The sequence below is a fragment of the Solanum verrucosum genome, unplaced genomic scaffold (assembly GCF_900185275.1).
Source record: "Solanum verrucosum unplaced genomic scaffold, falcon-dt-bn FXZP01000025.1, whole genome shotgun sequence".
NCBI lineage: Eukaryota > Viridiplantae > Streptophyta > Magnoliopsida > Solanales > Solanaceae > Solanum > Solanum verrucosum.
In genome coordinates this window covers 1,215,681-1,232,803 of record NW_026020239.1, presented here as the reverse complement: position 1 = coordinate 1,232,803, position 17,123 = coordinate 1,215,681, and positions in this window count along the sequence as shown.

Below are 17,123 nucleotides of genomic sequence, written 5' to 3'. Positions count from 1 at the left end.
TTACTAAAATGGTGATAACTTTTTACTCAAAACTCAGATTGTGGCGAAATTGGTGGTATTGGAAAGAAGATTCAAATACCCTTAATTTGGTAGGTTATGGGCCACGTAACTCTATATATTCTAACATATATGGTCATTTGAAGTTGACCGAAGTAAAATATTATGCCAAAACTTAACCGGTAAGGAAACTTTCAACTCAAGTTTGTGCTAGGAGATTCTAGTGACCTTAATTGATATCCAAAATCATTTTCACACTAAATAATTGATGTTAACACCTAATAAAAATTAAGAGCTACTCAGTATGACCTTATACACAATTCAAGAATGGTTTGGGCTTAACTTAGAAAATTTTAGGGTGTTACAAGTTATGAAAAACTTTTTCCCACCAAGAGATGGTGTTGATTTCATATCACAAATGTCAGCTTGAATCAATTCTAAGGTATTAAGATTCCTTTCAACAATTTTATAAGTATGCTTCACATACTTAGATTCAACACAAACTTGACATCTTTATTTATTGCACTCAAAGTTATGCAAAACTTCTAAGTTGATCAATTTTCACAAGGTTTTGTAATTGACATGTCCCAAGCGTTCATGTCACAAACAGTTTGACTCAAGCAAGTAACAACAAACATAAATACTTCATTTGAAAAGACAGGTAACTTTTTCTCACAAATATTTTGTTCTTTACTTCTTATAAGTTTGTCAAATGAACACATTGTTTTAGAGTCACCACTTTGTCAGATTTACTTTTCAAAAGGAATTTTCCATAACATTCAATTTGGTTGTTATAAAATTACCCATGACCATAGTCTCCTCAAACCAATAAGGGCAATATGACCCAAATATTTATTTTAGAACACAAACATGACAGATCACTTTTCATCAATGTTCATATCTATACAAATAAATTTATTTTAATAGACATATATTTTCATGAAAAATCACAATATTTTAAGTGACATTTCTTCGTCAAAGAACAAAATTCTTTTGAACGAGTAATATAATTTTGTGGTTTTATACAAGCCATGTCATTTACTAGTAAAGAAAGACTCAATGACCACAATATCGACTATACTCCAAGAATTTTGTGGGTCTAACATAATACAAGTGTCACGCCCAAGGCTACCCCCTAGACGCAACACGAGACCTAGGATCACGAGTGACCCCAAGATAACTATGAGTCTGGCATATCACTAGCATACATAAATTATTACTAAGTAAATCATGTACTAAGAGGAAGCTAAAACAGTGGATATCTGAAATGGGGAAAAACCCAACTTGGCTGAATATACAAAATATACTAAGAGTTTAGTGATAACTGAAAAAACCACTTAACAACTTAAGCTGGATCTACTACTATGTCTGAAAAGCATCTAAATGAGTTGAGCTGATGGGGCATACCCCCATCTAACTCTAATAAAACTAAAAGTTGAATATAAAGACTTAAATATAAAACATGTCTACTATCCTCGAAGTATGAGGACTCACCACTGAAGCTGCTGAAGTCGAACTGAGAATCGATCTAAGCATGATCTGGATGTCAAGGGCCTGAACCTACATCATGAAATAATGTAGCGCAAAGTATGCGTCAGTAATTGGAATGTACTGAGCACGCATGATATAGATACTTTGCTGAAAAAAATATATATAAGCTAAACAATGCGTAACTGAGCAATGATATAATCTGAACAAGGATATAGATATGTACTGAAGTATAACAGAAAACTAAACTGGATGTAATGACCAAGCTCTAATCATGAAGATAACATGCTGAACTGTATACTAATATAAATGCTGAAAACCTGGTGAATGCACTAAGAGTCTGACTCTTGAAGTTGTTATTAACCGACATAAACCACGTGAGGTAAACTTGGAGTCCGATGTATACACCCCATCGAGAGGACTAAATATACCTTGAAAAGGGTATAAAGGCATAATTTTTTAATGTATACGCCCCATCGAGAGAACCCAATTTACCTTGCCAGGGGTATAAATGCATGAATGTCGTGTGATCACAAAAGTTGATGCCCAATGGAGGGGACTTTTAAACCTTTGTTGGCACGTAGTTCTGGGAATTTGAGGGTATGCTGAACCCTAGTCCAACTCGGTGCTAAGTATACTCCCAATAGATTATGTATATAACTAAAATGCAACTGAAATATTGAATAGCTCAAAACTAACATGCTAACCAAGAATGCAACATTTATATACTGCGAATGTCACATTTGAAATCTAAAGCATGATGTTTCTGTTTGACTGACCTAGCAAGTATAATTCATGAACTAAGATAATTTACACAAACCAAGGTTCTGAGTTTTATACAATGAATTATGCAATGTTTCCAAGAAAATATGTTATTTAGGCTATGAATACTATAGCAACTAAAATCACAACAATTCTCCAAGGTTTTACAAACCCTAAGTCTAAACAAGCTATGTAGAATCAATGAGCTAGTTGAATTCTAGAAACTTAATTGGTGAAAGCAACCCACTAGTGAAATCCCACATTCATGGTGACGAAATCTACAGAGAAATCCTATGGATTTGGGGCTGAACATGAAGAAAACCTCTGCTTGTTCTTGGGAAAACTATCCCCTATTTTCTCTTCTTTTCATTCTAAGTTAGGTGATTTTAGGAGAATGAGGTATTTGTATATGCATCACTAGATTATTAGACTTAGACTTAATAACAAGACGTATTTTAGGTATTAAACGACCTAGTTTATATGTCGATGCATAGGGGAAAAGACAAAAATGACCCTGACTTAAAAACCGATAAAGGTCATCCATGAGACCACTGACAGACCGTCGATGGGACCACGACCCATCAAGAAGAACGTGGTTCTTGTCCAGTGCCTACTGATTTTGGTACGCCCATCCACAATCAAATTTAGAGACAGTGTGAAGGACCACAAGCCGTGAAGGCCATCGTGGTTCTTCACTTTGTGCTAGGGGCTACTGGACAGGTCGACAGACCAATCCATTACCCGTCAATGAGACTACGAACCATCATGTGGGTAGTGGTTCAACACTTTATCCCTTGTGGCTCTACTTCATTTCCACAAGCCACTCTATGGTTCTTGTAGGAATCCACGGCCCGTGGAAGACTCTGTGGTCCACCACGCTGGCTGGGGTGAACCACACAGGTCGACGCGTCATGGTTCTTTTCACAACTTGTGAACCCCTCCGTGGTTCATTAATTTATCTATTGTGCAGTCTAAGCTAAGTTCTAAGGTGTTACAATATCTCTCATCGTCCTCGAATGAAGTCTAGATAAGTTGAGCATGGAGGGAAGGGCTACAATCCTTACTATCTGATTACTAGAAACTGTTATCTTACTGAACTGAGTTTCATGAACATGCAAGTATGACTTAGGGAATAAGATACTGAGACTGAATTTACACAAGATTAACTGGAATACCGGGGAGGAACTATTACCACTAGCTAAAACAGAATCGGAAGATAAGAGGTGAGAATACTTGGCCATCATGGTTGCTTCTTCTTCCCAAGTAGCTCCCACTAGGGACTGGATCATCCACAAAACCTTTACTGAAGCGACTTCCTTATTTCTCAACATATGAACTTGACGGTCAAGAATTTCACTAGCACCTCTTCATAAGTGAGACTATCTTTCACAACCACACTCTCTAATGGTACTTTCGATGTTGGATCACCCTCACATTTCTTCAACAACGAAATGTGAAAGAATAGATTAATTACTGCTAGTTCTGCTAGCAACTCTAACTCTTAAACCACATTACCAACCCTTTTCAGGATTCTGTAACGACCTACATATCTAGGACTGAGCTTCCCTTTTTTGCCAAATCTCAACACCCCCTTCATAGGTGACACCTTCAGGAAAACGTCATCATCGATTCCAAAATCTAAGTCCCTTCTCCTCACATATGATTAGGACTTTTGACGACTCTGAGTTGTTTTTAGTCTATCCTTGATGAGCTAAACTTTTTCTATAGCCTCATGAACCGAATCTGGCCCAATCAAGGCTGCTCCACCTACTTCAAACCAACCAAGCGAGGACCTACATTTGTGCCCATATAGTGCCTCTTACAGGGCCATCTGAATACTTGAATGAGAGTTATTATTATAGGCAAACTCTATGAGACGTAGGTGATCATCCCAACTACCATTGAAATCGATCACGCAAGCTCTAAACATGTCCTTTAAGGTATGAATGGTATGCTTTGCCTAACCATTTGTATGTGGATGAAATGTTGTATTGAGCTATACCTGAGTATCAAGACCTTTCTGAAATGATTTTCAGAAATGAGAGGTAAATCGGGGACCTTTATCTGAGATGATAGACAAGGGAACCTCATGCAACCTAACTATCTCATTGATGTAGAGTTTGGTGTAGTCCTCAATTGAATCTGTAGTCTTGGCAGCTAAAAAGTCAATGGACTTAGTGACTCTATCCACTATCTCTCGAAATGAAGTCATGATGTGTGTGGGTACAAGGTAAAATCGTAATGAAGTGCATGTTTATCACTTCCTACTTCCATGTAGGAATTTTAATCTGTTGAGTCATACCTCCTGGTTTCTAATGTTTCACCTTAACCTATTGACAATTAGGACACTAGGCCATAAAATCTGCTATGTACCTCTTCATGTCGTTCCACCAAAAGCTTTCTTGTAGATCATAGTACATCTTAGTGGCACCTGGGTGAATTGAATACCTAGAGTAATGAGCATCTATAAGGATCTGTTGCCTCAACTCAACCATATTAGTAACACATAAGTGACCCTGGTAACGAAGCATGCCATCTCCCCCTTAGGATAAAATCTCAACTTTATCCTGATGAACAACACCTTTCAACTGAAATAATATGTGATCACTGTCCTACTTTTCCTTAACCTCCGCTACCAATGAAAATTCTCATCCATTTTGAACTATCACACCACCATCTAATGTATCTGTAAGGAAAAATCCTAAGTGAGCAAGCAAGTGAACATCTTTGGCTAACTCATTATTTTCTTCCTCAACATCTGCTACACTACCCATAGACAGTCTGCTGAGAGCATCAGCTACTACATAGGCCTTACCTGGATGGTAAAGCACATTCATGTCATATTCTTTGAGGAATTCAAGCCATCTCCGCTGACAAAGATTAAAATATTTCTTGCTGAAAACATATTGGAGGCTCTTATGATCTGTGAACACATCAACCTGAACACCATATAAGTAGTGTCTCCAAATCTTTGGGGAAAATACTACGGTTACAAGTTCGAGTTAATGAGTTGGGTAATTCTTCTTGTGGACCTTAAGTTGTCTAGAAGCATAAGTTATGACCTTACCCCACTGCATCAACACACAACCTAAGTCGACCCTAGAGGCATCAGAATAAATCATATAACCCTCTGAGCCATCTGCTAGAGTTAATACAGGAGTTGTAGTCAACCTGGTCTTCAGTTTTGAGAAGCTTTTCACACACTCATCTGACAACTGAAATTTGACCTTTTTTTTAGTCAACTTGGTCAATGGGGAAGCTATGGATGAAAATTCTTCAACAAATCTCCTGTAATAACTGGCTAAACCCAATAAACTTTTGATATTTGTTGGAGAGGTGGGTCTGGGCTAGTGCCCAACTGCCTCAATTTTTAAGAATCCACTTTGATCTCTTTTCTAGATACCACATGACCAAGGAAAGCGATTGACTGTAACCAGAACTTACATTTGTTGAACTTAGCAAATAACTGGCGATCTCTCAGGGTTTGAAGAACAACTCTCAGATGAGTCACATGATCTTCCTTATTCCAAGAATAAATCAGGATATCACCAATAAAGACGATAACGAATAACTCCAACTACTGTTTGAACACACTGTTCATTAAGTCCATGAATGCTTCAGGAGAATTTGTTAGTTCAAAAGACGTAACCACAAATTCATAACGACCATACCAAGTTCTGAAGGTTGTCTTCGGAATGTCGCTATCTCTTACTCAAAGCTGATGATAGCTGAATCTGAGGTCAGTCTTAGAAAAGAAACAAGAACCCTGAAGTTGGTCGAACAAGTCATCAATCCTAGGGATAGGATATTGTTTAATTGCTGATATTCAATGAACATTCTCAGAGAACCGTCTTTATTTTTCACGAACAACACTAGACCACCCCATGGAGATATACTAGGTTTGATGAAGCCCTTATCTAGAAGGTATTTCAACTACTCTTTCAATTCCTTAATCTTAGCTGGAGCTATTACGTAAGGAAGAATCATAATAGGCTGGGTATCTTGAAGGATATCTATTCTGAAGTTGATTTCCCTTTTGGAAGAACATCCGGGAAGATCTTATGGGAATACTTCTTGAAACTCATTTATTACTTGGACTGACTCTGGAGTTGGGTTTCAGATTTTGAATACTTAACCCGAATGAGATGATACATATACGCTTTGCAAATCATTTTCCTAGACTTAAGGTCAGAGATAAATCGACCCATAGGCACTGAGCTATTACCCTTCCATTCTAAGATTGGCTCATTTGGAAACTGAAACCAAATGATCCTAGTTCTACAATTGTCTGAGGCATAACAAGAATGTAACCAATCCATGCCTAGAATGATATCGAAATTAATCATTTCTAACTCTACAAGGTTTGCTAAGGTGACTTTATGAGAAATTGTGATAGGAAATTTCTGTATACCCGTCTAGCTATAACAGGGTCACCACTACTTTCAACTGATAGGCAGCTAAATCTACATTCTCGACTAGAGTCACACCTATAATGTATGTTACCTTCTAAATGTAATCGAGAAACTCTTGTAGATCCCCTTCTGACTTAGACCCATGAAACTCTATAGGGTGAACTCAAGTGAGGTCACAGATTCTTGTTGCAGTATTGTTATTCTACGACATATTTGGAGTCGCAGTCTGCTACTTGACTAGGGCAGTCATGGCCTGTGCAAGCACTTGGAAAGCAACCTTAAACTCGGCATACGTGAATTTCTCATTCAATTGGTCTGTTGGAGCTGCTGGTTGATTCCTTGTGTTACCTCTTTTGGTAGGCATTTGCTGAAATGTGAAGAGTATGAGTTAGAATAGGATTAAACAAAGTTTATACTCTATGGCATAGGCTTGAAAAGAAAGAAGGAAAGTTTTTCTTAGAACACCTCATAGCCTCTGTCTACTAGGTGTGGCGGGATTCACACTTATGAAAAAGACTGTACTTAGTGCGGCTTTCAAACACCTTAGGAATCTTGAACATCATGCTCTGATACCAAATTTATCATTCCCCAAGGGTATCCCCTAGAGGCAACACGGGACCTAGGATCACGAGTGACCACAAGCTAATTGTGAGTCTGGCATATCACAAGCATACTGAAAATATAACTAAGTAAATCATGTACCAAGCGTAAGCTAAAAATAGTGGATACCTGAAATGGAGAAAAACCCAACTAGTCTGAACATATAATATATACTAAGAGTTTAGTGATAACTTAAACAACAACTTAACAACTCAAGCTGGATCTACTACTATGTCTGAAAAGCCTTTAACTGAGTTGAGTTGCTAGGACATGCCCCCATAACTCTAACAAAATTGAAAACTAAATATAAAGACTAAAATAAAAAGCATGTCTACTATTCTCGAATATGAGGACTCACCACTGAAGCTACTGAAGTCGAACCGCGAATCGATCTAAGCGTGATCTTGATGTTGAGTGCCTAAACCTACATCATAAAATGATGTAGGGCAAAGTATGTGATAGTACTTGGAATGTTCTGAGCGTGCAGGATATAAATACTTTGTTGAACAAAATATATATAGGTTGAACAATGCGTAACTGAACAATGATATAATTTGAAGAGGGATATAGATATGTTCTGAAGTATAACAGAAAACTAAACTGGATGCAATGACCAATTACTAATAATGAAGATAACATGTTGAAATGTATACAGATATAAATGCAGAAAACCTGGTGAATGCACTAAGAGTCTGACTGTGAGAGCTACTATTAACCGACATAAACCACGCGAACTAAACGCAGAGTCCGATTTATACACCTAACCGATAGGACTGAATATACCTTGACAGGGGTATAAAGGCATAACTGTTTAATGTATACGCCCCATCAAGAGTACCTGATTTACCTTGCGAGAGGTATAAATGCATGAATGTCGTATGATCACAAAAGTTGATGCCCAATGAAGGGGACTTCTAAACCTTGTTGGCACGTAGTTCTGGGACTTTGAGGGTACGCTGAACCCTAGTCCAACTCGGTGCTAAGTCTACTCCCAATAGATTATGTATATAGCAAAAATGCAACCGAAATACCGAAGCTAAAAACTTACATGCTAACTAAGAATGCACCTTTTATATACTGAGAATGTGACATTCGAAATATGAAGCATGTTATTTTTGTCTGACTAACCTAGCAAGTAAAATTCATGAACTAAGAGAATTTACACAAACCAGGGTTCTGACCTTTACACAACGAATTACACAGAATTTCCAAGAAAATATGTTATTTAGAATATGGATACTATAGCAACTGATATCACAACAATTCTCCAAGGTTTTACAAATCCTAGGTCTAAACAAGCTATGTAGAATCAAGGAACTGACTTTTTTCTAGGGACCTAATGGGCGAAAGGAACCCACTAGTAATGGTGTGTCACAACTTGAATCTTTGAGTACACAGTTGATCTGTGCATAAGTAAATTGAAGCTTGTTGTGTATGTTCATGACTGAGTCTTGTGTAGCACTGTTTGAGACACCCTTTTTGAATGGCTGAACTTGAGTTTGCTTGAGGACAAGCAAAAGTTTAAGTTGGGGGTGTTGATGATTTCACAAATTGGACTCATTTAGGGCTTTATTTTGATAAGAATAGTGTCCTCGAATGCTTATTTTATCTAAATATCTGATTAAAACTCTTAAGTTTCAGGTATTTGAAGTTTTAGTGAAAGCATGGACACTCAGGCGCATAAAGGAACAAAAAGGCTGAAAAGAACGACGAAGTTGAAGCCTGAGCATCGCCAAGCACACTAGGTGATTCGCTGAAGGGATTTACTCCGTCCTTTGTTCAAGTACGCGAAACGCTGAAGGAGAATGATCAAAAAGGTGATGAAAGGAGCTGTCGGCGCTTCGCTGAATAGTTGCGCAAAGCAGTACTATACCGCCCAATGGTCCAGAACATGAAGGTGCTGAAGGCAAGCACGAAACGGCGATGAGACAGACGAAGGGCGAGTCGCCGAAATCATTCGTCAATATCGACTAACTTTGCCGAAAGATCCGCCAACATTATTTTCTGATGTCTATAAATATTGAACTTATTATTATTTTTAGACAGTCGAACTTTTATTTTAATTTCCAGAATAGAAGAGTACTTTTTAGATATTTCTCTCAAGTTTGGAGTGGGTTTTGTGGGAGACTTGAAGAAAGGACTTCATCTTCCCCAAGTTGGAAGTGGGTCTTCTCTATTCTTCTTCCTTTGCTTAAATTAAGGTTTAATTTCTTATACCCATTTGATTTTACTTTTATTTTAGGTGTATTTTGTTATTTCTTGATGTATGGCTAAAAACCCCCATTCTTGGGGTGTGATTTATCAAATATGTGTTGATATTATTGGCGGGTCTTGCTTGCTGATAGGTTTGATGTAGTTTAATGGTGATTTCACTTAGTGGTTGTTATTTAATCTAAAAGGTTTGTAGTTGCAAATACAAAGCCACCCATGTGTTTTCGGCTTGCTCGAGAGGGAGGTTGCGAAACCAAGACCACTAGACTGATGGCCTGATGAGTGGGTCGACATGAGGTTCAGCCCGAGAGGGTGAGCCCTAGTCCCATATTCTAACACTCAGCTGAAGAGAGTGAGTAGGATAAGGCGTAGGCTGGTCTTTTTGCGGAAAATGGGTGTCCGAGAGTAACACAATTGAAACGGGGTAAGTTTCCCGAGAGGGAACTTATTTCCATTTAAAGCTTAGCCTAGTCACTATTATCTTACAAATTTCTTATCAAAAGCATGTACCCAACTATTTATCTCAACTTGTATTGCGGTCACACCCCAAGAACATTTCCCCATACTTGATTTTCTTGTTAATTTTTGTTATTTTTCCTACTTGTGACAAAACCCCCAAATTGATATTTGACACTTTCGTGTCACTCCCTTTAATTTACCATGTTTTTGTTCGTTAATGTCTTTATCTACGACTAGTTAGAGCTTAATTTTATTGTTCTATCAATTCTCAAAACCACTCCCTTGGGACATGACTCCAACCTTCAGTTGGGTTACTATACTAACGACGATCGTAGACACTCATACCGTAGGTTAGTGTCGTTGGTCACGATAAGCATCAGTTGTAACAAGTAAAACAACCATACATTAAGCATTACAAATTTCATTACTATAAAATATTACTTGTAGATATATTATTTTTAATATTTATGACCTGATATTGATAGAGCATACAATTCATTACATTGTCGATCATATATAGGTTAAACTCTAAAACTGTAAAGTGTTTAACTTATATACAATGACAATGTAAAATATTTTTACTCTATCAAGTGACTAAAAAGTATCTGCTAATAATCAAGTTTAACTGATGATATTAGAATTAAGATAGATCACCTACTACAACACGTAAAGGTAACCTACTATCAATGTTTATATAACTTAAACTCGATTTTAAATTATAAATGGTGAGTTACTTTACATCTATTTCTAGTGAGGGAGAAGTCGAATCAAGGCAAGAACATCACAGGCTTGGTTTAGATTCACAAATGTCACACACAACATGACAAGCTCCAAATGGTAGGGTTTTGATTGTAACCTTTTTAGAATAATTTCTGCACCCAAATGCTTGATAAAAGAAAAACAGAAGGCAAAAATGCATTAATGGTTAAGTATATATGACAAGCATAGTAACAAAGAATATTGAAATATGTCTTGATCAAATTATACTCACCTGAATGTAAGAATTATTCCAAACAAGCCTTGTTATGTTAGAGCACAAATAAAGAAGTGACCATGTAATGAACCTCCCTTTTGTTATAATAAGTTTTGAATTCTTCACGGAATAACAACTCCTTAACATTTGAGAAATTTTCAAAAAAATTGCACGAATGTCTTGACTATCATGAATAGTCCAGAACTTGATCCTAGGAGCAGATATAGTGAGGAAATGAACGCCATTGCAAGCAATGAACGTTAAGGATGAAAGTAATAGGCTATTCAAGACATAATTTGCTTTGGCTGGGTGAAATTTGATGAACTTCAAGGTCATTTCAAGGAGATTTGGAAATAATACTTTGGGAGAAAGCGGTTTTACTATGAAATTGATGATATCTAGATATGTGATAGGTGGACAATCAAATATATGAAAAGACAATGTTTAACGCTTGCGTTTGTGATTTTTTAGGGTAAGTTCTTTGACACATTTTCTTGTTACGCATAAAAGCCAATGGTCAAGGTCCCTATCATTACAATGAATAGTTGATAAATCAAGGAAAAACATCACTATTGATCCAACATGTCGAGAGAGAATATTGTCAATCAGGCCACAATAATCATGTCCAGTCAATCCTATATTACCACTTATCTCTTCAAAGAACTCCCTATCTAGAATATTATTGGATGCATAACTCAAAAATGTTCCCACTTCTTTGACATGACACATGTTTTTACCAATTCTCGAAATGACATGTCCTTGAATATAATTTCAAGGATATACATGGGCAAACAAGATATTTTGTCTATCTCATTTTCATCAATGATCACTTCTCTACCACGATTATTAATGTTCACCATTCTGTACATAAAATAAGTCAAACTTTAGTCTATATTTTAAGAAAATAAAGATAAAGACATATTTAAAAGTTATAGATTAAAGGACTTCGAAAATTCTTTGTAGTCCTAATAGGAATTTATATTATTTAGAAGAAAAAATGATATTAGATAGTAAAATGTCTGAAATAGTACTCATGTACATAATTTATTTATATTGAATACCTACATATAACTGATTTTAAAAACAAAAAAAATTGCATACACTAGAGGAAATTCACGCAGAATTGGTATATCTTAAAAGTAGATCGTAAATTAAATTGTTCAAAAATAAATAAATAACAAATATAGCTTTTATGTTTGTGCATATTAGAAAGATTGTAATAACCTGTTCCTAGATCTAATGAATTTCACTTGCATGACTATGTTAGATTTAGAATAGATTGAATTTAAATACAACTATTGAACATAGAAAATCATTTCTAACATATTTATTAATTATAAGGACTCCTTTTATTTTGATTGTTTAGAGAAACACACAAAACTTCATAGATCATCCAAAAGAATTATATACAACTATTGATCATAGAAAATCATTAATGAAAAATCAACAATAGAGAAAACAAATTCGTGAAAAATAGTACATTAGTGAGATTGTATAGAAAATTCTAATTTTTACAATCGAAAATTTAATAAAATTATACCTCAATATTTTCTTGCATCACTTGAAGGGAAGACGCTCAGTGTTTTTTGTATACTTTTAGAGTTTAAGAACACAATAAGTTGTCAAAAAATATATACCCACACTAATGTTTTGTCAAAAACAAATATAATATATGAATTCCATGGAAAAATATATATTCACTTTGACTTCTAAATTGTTTTTTAAGATATATTTTTTTCAAGAAATTTATTTTAGAATGCTTCATTTTAAATGTAGATAGCTTTTCTCTCTTAAAGATAGTTTCTACTTAATAAAACTCAGACTTCTTGAATATATAGGCTTAGTTTTGACAGTCATTCAACTAACTTTGAATATATTTATTACATTGACCATCTTACTTAAATTGGTTATTTGACATATGATTATCACCTATTCTTTAATTACATATATTTGGTAATACTTTATGATCAAGATGGGTTCCTATTTTTTAGTGCTTAATACATGAAATTACATATTTAGACGTAATATTTATGATCCAAAATCTAAAGGATCGTGATGACACTTCACTAACCCATCGTTAGATAAATCAATTCTTTTCTGAAATATTAAAATCAATTGATCATGCAGAAATAAATAAAATAGCAATAACAAGTCATAACTTAGATTTCATATAAATGTGAAAAATACCAATTACTAGAAGAGTGATTAGAAGTTAAATATAATATAAATACACTATCTGAAAGTATATTATTCATGTTCATCGTATATGATTGATCAGTGTGCTTTATTGAGTTATATAGATATATTGTTTAGCTTTATCATATCCTGAATGCTCAGTACCTTTCAAGTACGGATGTATACTCTGCGCTACATCTTTTTGTGATGTAGGTTCCAGTCCTGAACATTCAGATCATGTGTAGATCGGTTCCCGATCCGTATTCAGCAATATTAGTGGTGAGTCTTCATTTTTTGAGAACGATAGACATTTTCTTTATGTTTCAGTCTTTCATTTTAGTTTCGGTTTTACTAGAGTTAGCTGGGGGAATGTCTCAGCATCTCTAATCAGTTAGAGGCTTATTTCAGATATAGACAAATTCAGCTTTGGTCTTTTCCCCTATGCGTTGGACCCCTAAACTACGACATTTAACCCCTAAACTACATAGTTTTTTTTCAGTTTTAGGCTAGTAAATTAATCAGAACTTACCCTAGTCAATTCATTCTCCAAGAATTCGATCAAACTAGAGAAAAAAAGGATAACAATTGACCAAACATTCTCCAAGAATGCAACATGTTTTTCTCAGTTCCAGCCCCGAAATCGAAAGATTTCTCCGTGGAATTCATCACCAGGTATGTGGGATTTCACTAGTGGGTTCCTTTTACCCATTAGGTCCCTAGAATCTAGTCAGATTCTTGATTTGCCTCATATTATCTAGACCTAGGGTTTCTTGAATGTTAGAAATTGTTGTGATTTAGTTCTTAGAATATTCTTAATAAGATTTTCATGTTGCTGTAACACTGTTGCTGTTTTTTTTTTGCATGAAATTCAGAACCCTAGTTGTGTAGATTCGTTTAGTTCATGAATTACACTAACTAGGACAGAAAAACAGATATGCATGCCTCAGTTCTTAAATGTTTCATTATCAGTATTAAATGTTGCATTTTCAGTTATCATGTCAGCATATCGAGCTAGTCAATATATTTTAGTTATGTTGTATAGTACACATTTCCAGTTGGGAGTAGGCTTAACACCAAGTTGGACTAGGGTCTGTCACCCTCATAGTCCCAGAACTACGTGCCCCAGTAGGTTGTAAGTCCCCTCTGGGAGCATCATATTTAGTGATCACGTCATTCATGCCTCTATACCCTTGGCAAGGTATATTGGGTCCTCTCGATGGGGCATATGCATCAGACACCACATTTAGCTCATGTGATTTTTTGTTTGTTATTAGTAGCTCCCACAGTTAGATTCTAGAACATTTGACCAAGTTTCCAGTTACATTTCATTATTCAGTTTCAGCATGTTATGTACTTGGTCATTGCATTCAGTTTAATTAATGTTCAGTATATTATTCATGTTCATCTTATATCATTGATCAATATGCTTTATTCAATTATATAGATATACTTTTCAACTTTATCATATCATGCATGCTCAGTACCTTTCAAGTACTGACGTATACTCTGCGCTACATCTTTTTGTGATGTAGGTTCAGGTCATGAACATTCAGATCACATGTAGATCGGTTCCCAATTCGTATTCAATAGTATCAGTGGTGAGTCCTCATTTTTTGAGGAAGATAGACATTTTCTTTATATTTTAGTCTTTCATTTTAGTTTCGATTTTACTAGAGTTAGCACGGGGCATGTCCCAACATCTCTAGTCAATTAGAGGCTTATTTAAGATATAGACAAATTCAGCTTTAGTATTTGAGTTATAGTTTAGTATCTTAAACTCTTGCTCAGTATTTATATATTCAGACATAGATTGGGTATTCCCCATCATTTAGTTTATCTCATATTTTTATCCTCTGAACAATATTCGTTTTAGTATGCTTATGATATGCAAACTTAGGGTTAGCTTAGGATCATTCGTGATCCTAGGTCCCGTGTTTACGCCAAAGGGGTAGCCTCGGGGCGTGTCAAACTTGGTATCAGAGCATTATGTTTAAGTGTCCTAGGATGTCTGAAAATCCGTACTAAGTAGAGTCTTTTTCATGGGTGTGAAGTGCACCACATCTAATGAGAGGAAGTCTACGAAGTGTTTTAGGAAAAACTTCACTTTTTTGTTATTCTCATCGTGCATGGGTATGATCTCCTTTCTAAGTCGTCGTTATACTGTTCAGATCATGCCTCCTCGTAGAGCTTATGCAAGGAATGCTAATGCCCGCAATACTAACATAGTTCCTCTAGTCCTAGACCATGAGGTTTTGAATGCTGAGTTTCGGAATACTATCAGACTTTAGGCACAGAGTGTAGCCAACCAGAACAATCAGCAGGTTCCAGTTCCTACAAATCCTAGTGGTGGATCAGTGGCAGCTAGGGTCCGTGATTTTGATAGGATGAATCTTCTTGAGTTTCTAGGGTCACAGTTGATGAAGACCCCCAAAACGTCATTGATGAGGTCAACAAAATCTTTGGAGTGATGTAGGTGACTCGAAATGATAGGGTAGAGTTAGCATCCTACCAGCTTAAGGATGTAGCTCACATTTGGTACAGTTAGTGCAAAGAAAACAAGGGTACATATGCAGCTCCTGTGACTTGGGAATGCTTTACTCGAGATTTTCTTGACAGGTTCATCCCGAGAGAGTTGAGAGAGGCCAAGGATTAGGAATTCATGAATTTGCGAGAAGGTTCTATGTCAGTCCAAGAGTACGGACTCAAGTTCACCCAGCTGTCCAAGTATGCTCCACATATGGTTGCCGATCACAGGGCACAAATGAGTAAGTTCCTATTTGGGGTATCTGACTTGGTAAAGATAAGTGCACAAATGTTATGTTGTTGGAGGATATGAACATGTCTAGACTCATGAATCATGCTTAGTAGGTTGAGGCATATAAGCTTACAGAACTAGCTAAGGATAACAAAAAGGCTAGAACAAGCAACTATGAGTACCCTCAGCAGAAATCAGGTGGTGGAAATTGCTCACAGTTTCAGTAGAAGTCTTTAGCCCCAGTACCTTCATTATCTAGTGCTCCATCCTCCAAGTTTCGATAGGATAGGAAAAATAGGGCATTAGGCTCTAAGTCTCAGGGGAGTGTTTCCGGTACCAAAACCTACCCAACTTGTGCAAAGTGTGGTAAGAACCATTCGGGCGAGTGTCTTGCAGGAAAGGAATGATGTTTTGGGTGTGGTCAAACTGGTCACAGGTTGAGGAATTGACCTTCTTCTAAACATGGACAGGGAGGTAACAATAGTAGGGCTCAGTCTACAGCACCAGCAGGTCACCCAAGTCTGCAGGGTGCTTCATCTGGTGTAGGTGGCGATCAGCGCTAGAACAAGTTGTATGCTCTTTAGGCTTGCCAGGATCCAGAAGATTCTTCTGATGTGGTCACTGGTACATTACGAGTCTTTCATTTAAATGTTTATGATCTGTTAGATCCAAGGAATACTCTTTCCTTTGTAACTCCCTATATAGCAGTGAACATTGGTGTTAGTACAAAAACTCTTACAAAACCTTTCTCAATCTCTATTACAGTTGGAGACCCAGTTATAGCTTGATGGATATATAAAAATTGCCCTATCATAGTCTCTATGAGAGTCACCTCAACAGATCTTGTAGAGTTAGAAATGGTAGACTTTGATATCATTTTAGGCATGTATTGGTTACATTCATATTATGCCTCAGTCGATTGTAGAACTAGGATCGTTCATTTCAAGTTTCCAGACGAGCCAATCTTAGAATGGAAAGGTAGTAGCTCAGTGCCTATGGGTCGATTTATCTCTTGTCTTAAGGCCAGAAAGATGATCTCTAAAGGGTATCTGTATCTTCTAGTTCGGGTTAAGGATTCAAGCTCCGAAACTCCAACTCTTGAGTCAGTTCCAGTTGTAAATGAGTTCCCAAAAGTGTTTCTAGAAGATCTTCCCAAATTCCTCCCGAAAAGGAAATTGACTTCGGAATTGATCTCCTTCTAGGTACCCAACCTATTTCTATTCCTCCCTACAGAATGGCTCCAACTGAGCTTAAGGAATTGAAAGATCAGTTTAAAGACCTTCTAGATAAG